The 10,000-nt window shown below is 40.8% G+C and overlaps 1 long non-coding RNA gene across 1 annotated transcript in view; it reads left to right on the top strand.

Moving 5' to 3' along the window:
• The first annotated feature begins 2,144 nt into the window (after positions 1-2,144).
• The window catches only part of LOC122253965 (uncharacterized), an 83,445-nt gene continuing 75,589 nt past the window's right edge, over positions 2,145-10,000 (top strand). The window contains exon 1 of the long non-coding RNA XR_006223296.2: positions 2,145-2,854. This is a non-coding gene — a long non-coding RNA (uncharacterized LOC122253965). The remainder of the gene's footprint in view (positions 2,855-10,000) is intronic.

The following is a 10,000-nucleotide window of genomic DNA, read 5'->3' as shown; positions in this document are numbered from 1 at the left end:
CTGGTTTCCATATAATAGTTAAGTACCATAAGAGTGTCTGCGTCTGTCTGTGTGTGTGCAATCACATAGCTAACGTTTTCCAATAAAATGACCATTTTTGCGGATAGGTGCCTGCTGAGCATTATGGGCCTGGTCTGTCTGCCGACTGTTTCTGCTAAACGGAAACATTTCTCCTGCGATGGATCGGGAACATGACGCAGCCAGACGCAGACACTCTTACGACGCCCAGCGATGATGTGGAAACCAGCCTATGATAAGGGATCGAGTCAGAGCGCAAGGACCGCCCACGCAGGTTTCTGAAATGAGAGTATAAGATTGAATGAAAAAATGTATCAACATATATTAATGTTATCTGATACGTAAGATAATGAAAGGTCAAATGAGGCGCTCCCTTGACGAGTTACGAGGCGCCTTCGTCGATCATAACAATCCGTCATTGGAGGGGGGGAGGGGCAATTGCTCCCGTTGCCCCCCTACACCCGCGCTGGAAGACGGCATAAACTAATGTGATGAGATTGGGCAGCATTAACAGGAGCGAGATTTATTCATATATCCCCTCCCAAACTCGAGCGATAATTGGAGGAAGCGAGATAAGCTCCTCCTTCAGTGGACAACGTTACCAGATGTCTATCACCCAGATCAAACAAGTGGAATTATTGTCCGCGATTATGCAGTGTTTGCATCTGTTTCCGTTTATTTACGCCGTGTTCACAGTCTATGCAATCAGACCTGCTATTCAGCACGATGATGTTAAAGATAGGAAACAGAAAACTTTATGATTTTACAGCATAACTACAATTTTTTTGAGATATTAAAAGGCTTCGAGATATATTAGACCTCATCGAGTGTTTAGATGATTCAACCAAAATCCGAATTAAAGAAATTGGAAGGATAGAGGGTTTTCATTATGCTGTGTACATATGTTGCATATGTATGTGTGTGAGTGTGTTTTTTGCGCGTGCATGTGTGTGTGGTATGTGTGTTAAGCACATGTGTAACGTGGTGTAAGTATGAACCTGACGCGATGATTTTATTACGCAATATATCCATATCTATACATATACATCCTGTCCACATAGAAGTATGTTAGTATATTAGTATGGTATTCAAGCCTTTGATTACGGCGAGATCTTTTATAGCAAGTTCGGTATCAACCTGATGTTTTTCGGATGATATCCCTTGGTTAACTCTATTTAGCGCTTTTCTGCTAGTATCATTCCATTTCTTTCCCTCGGTCTGTCTGTAAACATCTCTCTTGGTAAGTAGGTTGATTCTCTAGGAATGTATCGTAACTGTGTAACCGATGAGCGTATGCAGAAATTTGGCGGGTCATTTAAACAAATATTTTTCGCTCTCATCAATTTTCGATAATATTTCCATATGGTGATACTTCCAGGGACATCCTGTGTATATATATGTGTGTATATATATAAATATATATATATATATACTAAATATATATATATATACCAAATATATATATATATATATATATATATATATATATATATATATATATGTATATGTTTGTATGTATGTATGTACGCACGCACACGCACGCGCGCTGGCACGCACACACACACATGCATACATGTGTATATATATATATATATATATATATATATATATATATATATATATATATATATATATATATATATATTGCACAATGTGTGTGTGTGTGTGTGTTGGGAGCTAGGAAGGCGAGCGAAACAGACATCGGTACGTGCTAGTATACACACAAGCGCGCTGTGTGTGTATGTGTGTTAGTGATAAAGAGAGAGAGAGAGAGAGAGAGAGAGAGAGAGAGAGAGAGAGAGAGAGAGAGAGAGAGAGAGAGAGAGAGAGAGAGAGAGAGAGAGAGAGAAGAGAGACAGGAGAAGAGAAGAGAAGAGAGAACGAGATAAACGAACATACAACACGCAGCTAATCATACCCTTATTTCCGGTCCCTGTATCACCCGACAACCTTCACCAATTTCCTAAAAAAAAAAGGAAAGCATACACACAGATCCCACTTCATAACCCCCCACGAGAAAAAGCCCTCCCACGTGTACTAAGGAAGTGTAAGCATCGGGCGTGTGGTGGGCGGGGCGGGGCGGGGGGCACACACACACACACGCGAAGTGGCGAGGGCAGCAGCAGGTCTTCCACGCCAGTACGGACTAGAAGTCGGCCGCGGTCGGAGGTCTCGACAGGGTGCTCTTCACGTCCGTCGGCTCCCCCTCCGCACTTCGCTTCACCGATAAAGACCCGTGATCTATTTGAGACTTCTGAGGCGGATTCTGCTCTCATCTCGGTCCCTATTCTTAGTCGAGGGCGTCTGTCGCGTCACCTTGCCCTCCTGGACCCTGTCGATCTCTGGCGACTTCAAGTAGGAAAGGTTGATGTTGATGTAGTATTTGGTGGTCGCGTTTTCTGTCGGCGGCGAGCGAGCGAGCGTTCGCTGTGACCAGCATCCGGAGAGGGAGGGCGCTGCGGGGGGGAGGGGGGGGACTTTCGAAACTTGTTGCTCAGCGTAACGACTTGTTTCCAGGACGCTGTGTATTGTGGCGTAGGAACAGGCAGCGCGTCGCCCGTTTCTCTCTAAAGCGAGGGCATTAAGTGCGATGGAGTAGTGGTGACGCCATCTATGCGCATGGTTTGGAAATGACTAATTACGTTATTAGTGCGCTCGGTGCAGGAACTGAGGCGAGGCACGACATGCAGAACTGAATGCAAGGTGAAAGCAGCATCACATGTATAATGGGACCAAACACCGATAAGAGTCATTTCCATATTCATGAAGTCTTTTAAGAAATTGCAACGGGAAAGCTGCGGTCGACGTATTTCTGTATCCATTCACTTGCAACAAGGTAAGTACAAATACGATCTAGATTATTTAGCATCAACATCTGAATGAATAACACTTTACCTAAACCCCTTTTCTTTAGAACTACATCCTACATAGATTGCCATAGAGCATTTATACATTCAAACGTCAAACATGTTGATGATTAAGAACCATCGCGATATCGTTCTAATTACAGGTGATGTTATTAATTAACATGATATTATTAATTAACATGACACGCACAAACACCAAAAATCGATATAATGTACCCGGTATCCCCCCTTGACACTTTGCCAGGGAACGTGACTTCTTGTTAATTAGGCGAAGAATCATTTCGATAGCTACCCCGTGCTTAATCATGGGATCATTTCTAAAGGAGATTGCAGGCTTATATCCCACGAGGAAAGGAAAGCCGGAAATGGGAGTGTGAGAAATGAGGTTGAATTTATAATTGTGGTTATTTGGTGTATGGAATTTGATATTGGTAAAGGTAATGCTCTCTAAGTGACTGCCTCAGACAGATGCTAATGCTAATAAAAACACTATGCATACTATATTCTTACTACTACTACTACTACTATTACTATCATTATTACTATTACTACTACTACTATTACTATCGTTATTACTATTACTACTACTACTACTATTACTATTACTATTACTATTACTATTATTGTTACTATTACTACTACTACTATTACTATTACTATTACTACTACTACTACTACTACTACTACTACTACTAATGATAGTAGATCGTTGGTGATAGTAGTAATGGTATTGATTAAAATACTTGTAATGATAACGGTAATTATGAAATAATCCTGTTGATAGTGATGATATAATGATAACAGTAAGAATGGTAATGATTGCTTTGATTATTATAACGATAATGACAGTAATTACTACTTATTCCAATAATAACAAGATTTTTTAAAATAGAAAATAATGATAGCACTCAACAACGAGAATTCTCAAAATTGAGATATGGAAAAAGATAATACAAATAATAATCATAACGAAAATGAAGATAGTGATAATGATAATAATGATAGTAATAGTGGCCACAATGAATATGCTAATCAAACAGTAATGATGCTAATGATAACAGTGATGATGATAATAAGTAATGTTGATAATGATAATGATAATAATAATGACAACGATAGTAATAACAGCAATAGTATCATTATAATAATAATGATAATGATGGTGATAATTACACTATAATAATATCAATGATGATGATACTAGGAATAATGATAACGATGTTGATGTTTACAGTTATTGTTACTGTACTAGTACTAATTATGATAAGGAAAATAATGTGATAATTATAATACTAGCAATAATGATGGTAAGAAATAAGATGATAATGGTAATGATAAGAGTAATACAAATGATAATGACAGTAATAGCAATAATAACAATAGCTTTTCTTATCATTATGAGCATTATTGTAATAAAAGCAATGATTGTAATGTTGATAATATCATTAGTATCAGTCAGTATAACACAATTAATAATTATGATAATAATATGTCATGATTATTAGAATAATGATTATAATGATAATAACATTTGTCAAAGTTATTAGAATGATTATTATAATGATAATAACATTTGTCATAATTATTAGAATAACGATTGTAAGGATAATATCAACACGGATACTAACATCAATGATGATATTGATGATAATAATGATAATGATGATAATGATTATGATGATATTGGTAATAATTTAAAGTGGCACCAGGTAATGAAGATGATAATAACAATATCACACATGATTGTGAATACAGCAATGATAATGATGACGATGAACATTATCATAGTAATGACAGTAATAATCATGATGATAGCTACAATAATTATCTGAAGCTTATGATAATTACAATAAAAATAAAGAAATGTTATTCATCACGATGAAAATACTGTTTCCATCACTGATACTGTTATTGCTATTACACTGTTGCTAATATTAGATATGTTGCCGTTACTACCACTACCAAAACCACCGCCACAACCACTTCACTATCACTACCATTTCATTATCACTACTACCACCACAACTTCATTGTCACTACCACCACTACTATTACCACTTCACTATCACTACTACCACCACCACTACAACTTCACTATCACTATCAGTACCACCACCACTACAACTTCATTGTCTTTACTACCATCACTACCACTTCACTGTCACTATCAGTACCACCACCACTACCACTTCATTGTCTCTACTACCATCACTACCACTTCACTGTCACTATCAGTACCACCACCACTACCACTTCATTGTCTCTACTACCATCACTACCACTTCACTGCCACTACTACCACCACTACCACTTCACTATCACTATCAGTACCGCCACCACTACCACTTCACTACCACAATCACCACTACTATTACCATTTCACTATCACTACCACTACAACTACCACCACTACCACTTCACTATCACTATCAGTACCACCACCACTACCACGGCACTGTCATTACTACCACCATCACTACCACTACTACTACTGCCACTAGTGCTAGGACGGAAGAAAAATATCCAAGATGGCGACAATTATCTGTTTCTCTTTTTTATTCTCTTATTTCTTCTGCGTCTTTGTATTATTCCTTTCTTCTTTCTCACTTCGGGGATTTCCCTATGACGCGCCCCATCCTGCTGCATACAAGAAGCAAATCGTTTATTTTTTATTATTTTTTTGTGTGTTTATATATGTGTGTATGTGTGTATGTATGTGTTTAATGCAGGTATTCCCACGTTTACTCTTTCGTCCGTTCAACAGAGAATGAAACATGCATGAAGGTCTCTCTGTGTTTATAACACGGAGAGACGTTAGCAAGGAACAGGTATGAAGATCGCTAACCCCTTGAGATAGCTTGGGGGGGCCTCTTTTCATAGCCAGGAGGATAGCGGGGTCCTTTGGGGTTGGGGTGGGGGTGAGGAGGGGTAGGGGGTAGAGGGGTGTAGGGGTAGGGGTGGGGGTGAGGATAGGAGTAGGGGTAGGGGTAGGGGCAGGGGTGGGGGTATGAAGGTCGGGCATGAGCAGTGACTTCCCTCACAGACCCTCCCTCCTTCTCTCTCTCTCTCTCCCTCTCCTTCTCCCTCTCCCTCCCCTCACTCTCCCTGTTTCGCCTCTCCTCCCCCCCCTTACGTACGTCTCATCTACCTAATGTTACTTCTTCACACGTGGTTACCCTTACAGCTCGGTGTCGATGTCTTCCACGTTTCTTTCTTTTCTCTTCTCTTACCTTATTTTTTTCTTCTGTATTTTAAAGGGTAGGTTTTTCTTTATCATTATTCTTATACTGTTTTTATCTATTTTTTTCCAAATTTCGTTTTTTCCCTATTTCTCTGGTTCTTTGTCTACTTGTCACTCCCTCGCTGTAGCAAACTCTTTTTGTCTATTTCTTTCTTCCTCCCTCTCTCTTTCCTTCCTCTATCGCTTTGCACTCCCCCACTCTCCCTCCTTCCCTCTTCCTCTCCTCCCTCTTCCTCTCCTCCCTCCCTCCCTCCCTCTTCCTCTCCTCCTTCCCTCCCTCCCTCTTCCTCTCCTCCCTCCCTCTCCTCCCTCCCTCCCTCCTCCCTCCCTCCCTCCTCCCTCTCCTCCCTCCCTCCCTCCCTCTTCCTCTCCTCCCTCCCTCCCTCCCTCTCCTCCCTCCCTCCCTCTCTCCCTCCCTCCCTCTTCCTCTCCTCCCTCCCTCCCTCCCTCCCTCCCTCTTCCCCTCCTCCCTCCCTCTTCCTCTCCTCCCCCTCTTCCTCTCCTCCCTCCCTCCCTCCCTCTTCCTCTCCTCCTTCCCTCCCTCCCTCTTCCTCTCCTCCCTCCCTCCTTCCCTCTCTCCCTCTTCCCCTCCTCTCCTCCCTCCTTCCCTCTTCCTCTCCTCCCTCCCTCCCTCTTCCTCCCCTCCCTCCCTCCCTCTTCCTCTCCTCCCTCCCTCCCTCCCTCTTCCTCTCCTCCCTCCGTCCCTCCCTCTTCCTCTCCTCCCTCCCTCTCCCACCCTCCTTCGTTATAGCAACGAGTGATTTATGTTCCTTCCCCAGCGAGTCTTGGCAGTGTAAGGCCAGACGAGGCCTGGGTTGCGTGTTAGATGTATTCCTCTAATTTGCCTGGTCTTCAAATTGTAACTTGTTAAAGGCCACAAAGGAAGGTCTTTCATGGCACGTGGATGTAAGTGTAGATAATGTCCCTTTTTAGAACAGTCGACTCATCAAACTGAACGAAGTAAAAGAAAAACAAAAAAGGTGAAGCAGGAAAAAAATGTAGCTTGCCTTTAGAAATGATATTATTTTTTGTCGTAATTGGTCAACCAACTAAACCATTGGATGAATAGCTTTGTTACTTCTGTGTTGTTAGAACGCCGACTGAAGATGCCATGTAACTCCATGCCTTTTATTGTATAATGTAAGATAAATAAGTCTACATGTATAATGCAAACTATTATACATTATATATTATACAACATATGATATAAAATGTATACTGTAATGTAGAAGTGCATGTGTAGAATATAATGTCATATAACTTGAAGCAAGATACTAGGTAAAACTTGATTGCTGGACCCGAGGGATAGCAGTGGTACATGGCTGTAGTAGATTAAAAAGTTTCACTGACGTTCTCCTTTCTCTCCTCCTGGCTCCTCTTCTCTTCATTTCTCCTTTTTATTTCTTTCTTTCTTCACTGCCCGGAATTCATTGTGAATCGACATGAACACAAAATGCTCGAGGTGAAGTGCTCGGAAAGAAAATGTCCTTGGATTGACAGAACATTTTCGAGAACTTTGTCATTTCTTCTTGAGCGCATTTTAAGGAGATTCTGCAATTAGGAACTTTACGAAATGATGCGTTTTATATGACTTTTCCTTTTCATTCTACACGTCTCATCATGCTTATCATCCCTTGTTCTCCTACATCTGTAACATTAACTTAGGTCTGGCGAATTGACGTGACATTGAAAATTGAGAGGAGGGTAAAGATTAATAATAGGCAGAAGATAGATTACTTAACGAGATAATTGGAGGTCTAGATTTGGGTCTGTTTTAATAATATCGTGGTAAAGGCGACAGAGGCAAGGACTAAGAATTGTAGGTGGAACGAAATATGGGAGTAACAGAAGATTTAAAAAGACGTTTGCACTCAAGTCAGCCATCCCCAGTTCTTCCCCATTGAGAATATGAACTGGCGAACGTGTTGCAATGAATTGGTATTGGGTAATGGGGTAGGGGATGGAGATGTATGGGGAGGAGGGGGGAGGGTGGGCAGCGGAAGATAAAACTTTAGACCAATGGTTTTCAAACTATTTAGTATGACGGCACACTAAGAGACAACCAATATTTTGGCGGCACACCTGCCCTTTGATATATATATATATATGTATATATATATATATATATATATATATAAATATATATGTAGTCTTAGACTATAGTCTTCGACTCGCTGATCAATGTGAGGAAGTCTCGAAATCTAGCAAAATTACATTATTTTCGCGGCACACCAAGGAGATAATGGCGGCACACACTTTGGTGGTTTACGTTTAATTTCAAATTCATCCTCGCCATCCCTTGCCCCTTCCTTATTCATAATATTTACTGACAAGCACGCCGCGCGTAAGGACCTGTCATTGAAGAGCGGGGGTTAGGGTAGAAAGGCAGGAGAAGAGGAAAGGCAGGAGGTAAAACCCCCCAAATGATTCTAGTGGGAGACTTAGATATAGGTCACGCGGCGAGGCAAAGGGATTTCTGCTCTAGTAGTTCCTGCTGACTGGACGATATCTATCTCTTAACCTTCAGATGCCTGTGGATATACATGTTGCGTAAGGACAGATGTGTGTCTAGGTGTTTCATAGTCTTGAATGAATTAATAAGCCGTACTGTATTCATAGTGAAAAGATGCTTGGATAGAGTAAGAATAGAGGAAGAGAGAAATCTATTGTCGGAACTATGAGATTAGACTGTTAGAGTAAATACTTAAATGCTCCCGAAAGAAAGTGAATGCACGCACTCAAGCAACACACGCACACACACACACACACACACACACACACACACACACACACACACACACACACACACACACACACACACACACAATAAGCATTACCATAATTAGGATTTGGCGATAAGTACGCCCTCCCTGACGCCGACCCATCGAGGGCGTGGCGACAAGGGGAGCAGGGGGTGTAGGGCGGCTGGGAGGGAAAGGGGCGGTCGGTGTGTTGGCGCAACTGATTGATTGATGGTGACGCTTGTCCACAGTCGAATGATCTTGGCCGACTATGGTCAATGTCAATGTCACGGAAGGAGACGTGGAGGAGCACTTCCGCCCCTGTCTCAATCTTACTACGTTTGTGTGTAAAGAAACACACACACACGCGCGCGCGCACAAACAGACAAACACACATAGATAAACAGACGCTTGAACGGACATCACTGCCACACGCATACACGCAAGCCATCAATGACACCCTGTTTTATTGAACATGTAATTTCGCGGCTGAAATACCTTCCGTGCTTGTGACCATATGGCATCGCGGGAATCTAGGTCAAGTGCCGGTCAAGTGGGGTCGTCTTGTAGAATCACCTCTTGTCTTCGAAGAGGACATACAGGACGCTGTCAAGGCCAATTTTCGTCATTGATTTTTCGCAAGTTTTGGAGGTTGTCCTAGAATCCGCTCATACAAAATTATCTCCTGGTAAGAGGAATAATTCTTTTAATTCATGGATGCAACTGATGAATACAAAGACGTATAAATATGAAATAAAGGAACTTACATAATACAGCAGGATAATGTGATAACAGTATTGCATAGATATAAAGATGATAAATCCAAAGAAGCTCATCTTAATCCGAAATTAAGGAACATTTATTTGGCAGAATACAGAATGATGATAATATTGTATAGATATACAGATGAAAAACTCATTTTTATTCCAAATTCGGAGATACGTTGATGGAATAAACATCTACTAACCTTGTAGGAAGACAACAACACAGCCACGCACTCTGGGTAGCAAGTCTAACTAACAGAAACTTTATTATTGACCAGGGACAAAAAAAAAATAAAATAAAATAAAATATATATATATATATATATATATATATATATATATATATATATATATATATATATATATATA

This window comes from Penaeus japonicus, unplaced genomic scaffold (assembly GCF_977035675.1).
Source record: "Penaeus japonicus unplaced genomic scaffold, GWHDUDI00000001_assembly GWHDUDI00000003, whole genome shotgun sequence".
Lineage (NCBI taxonomy): Eukaryota > Metazoa > Arthropoda > Malacostraca > Decapoda > Penaeidae > Penaeus > Penaeus japonicus.
The sequence above is the reverse complement of the archived record's forward strand: the minus strand, read 5'-3'. Positions and strand labels throughout refer to the sequence as shown.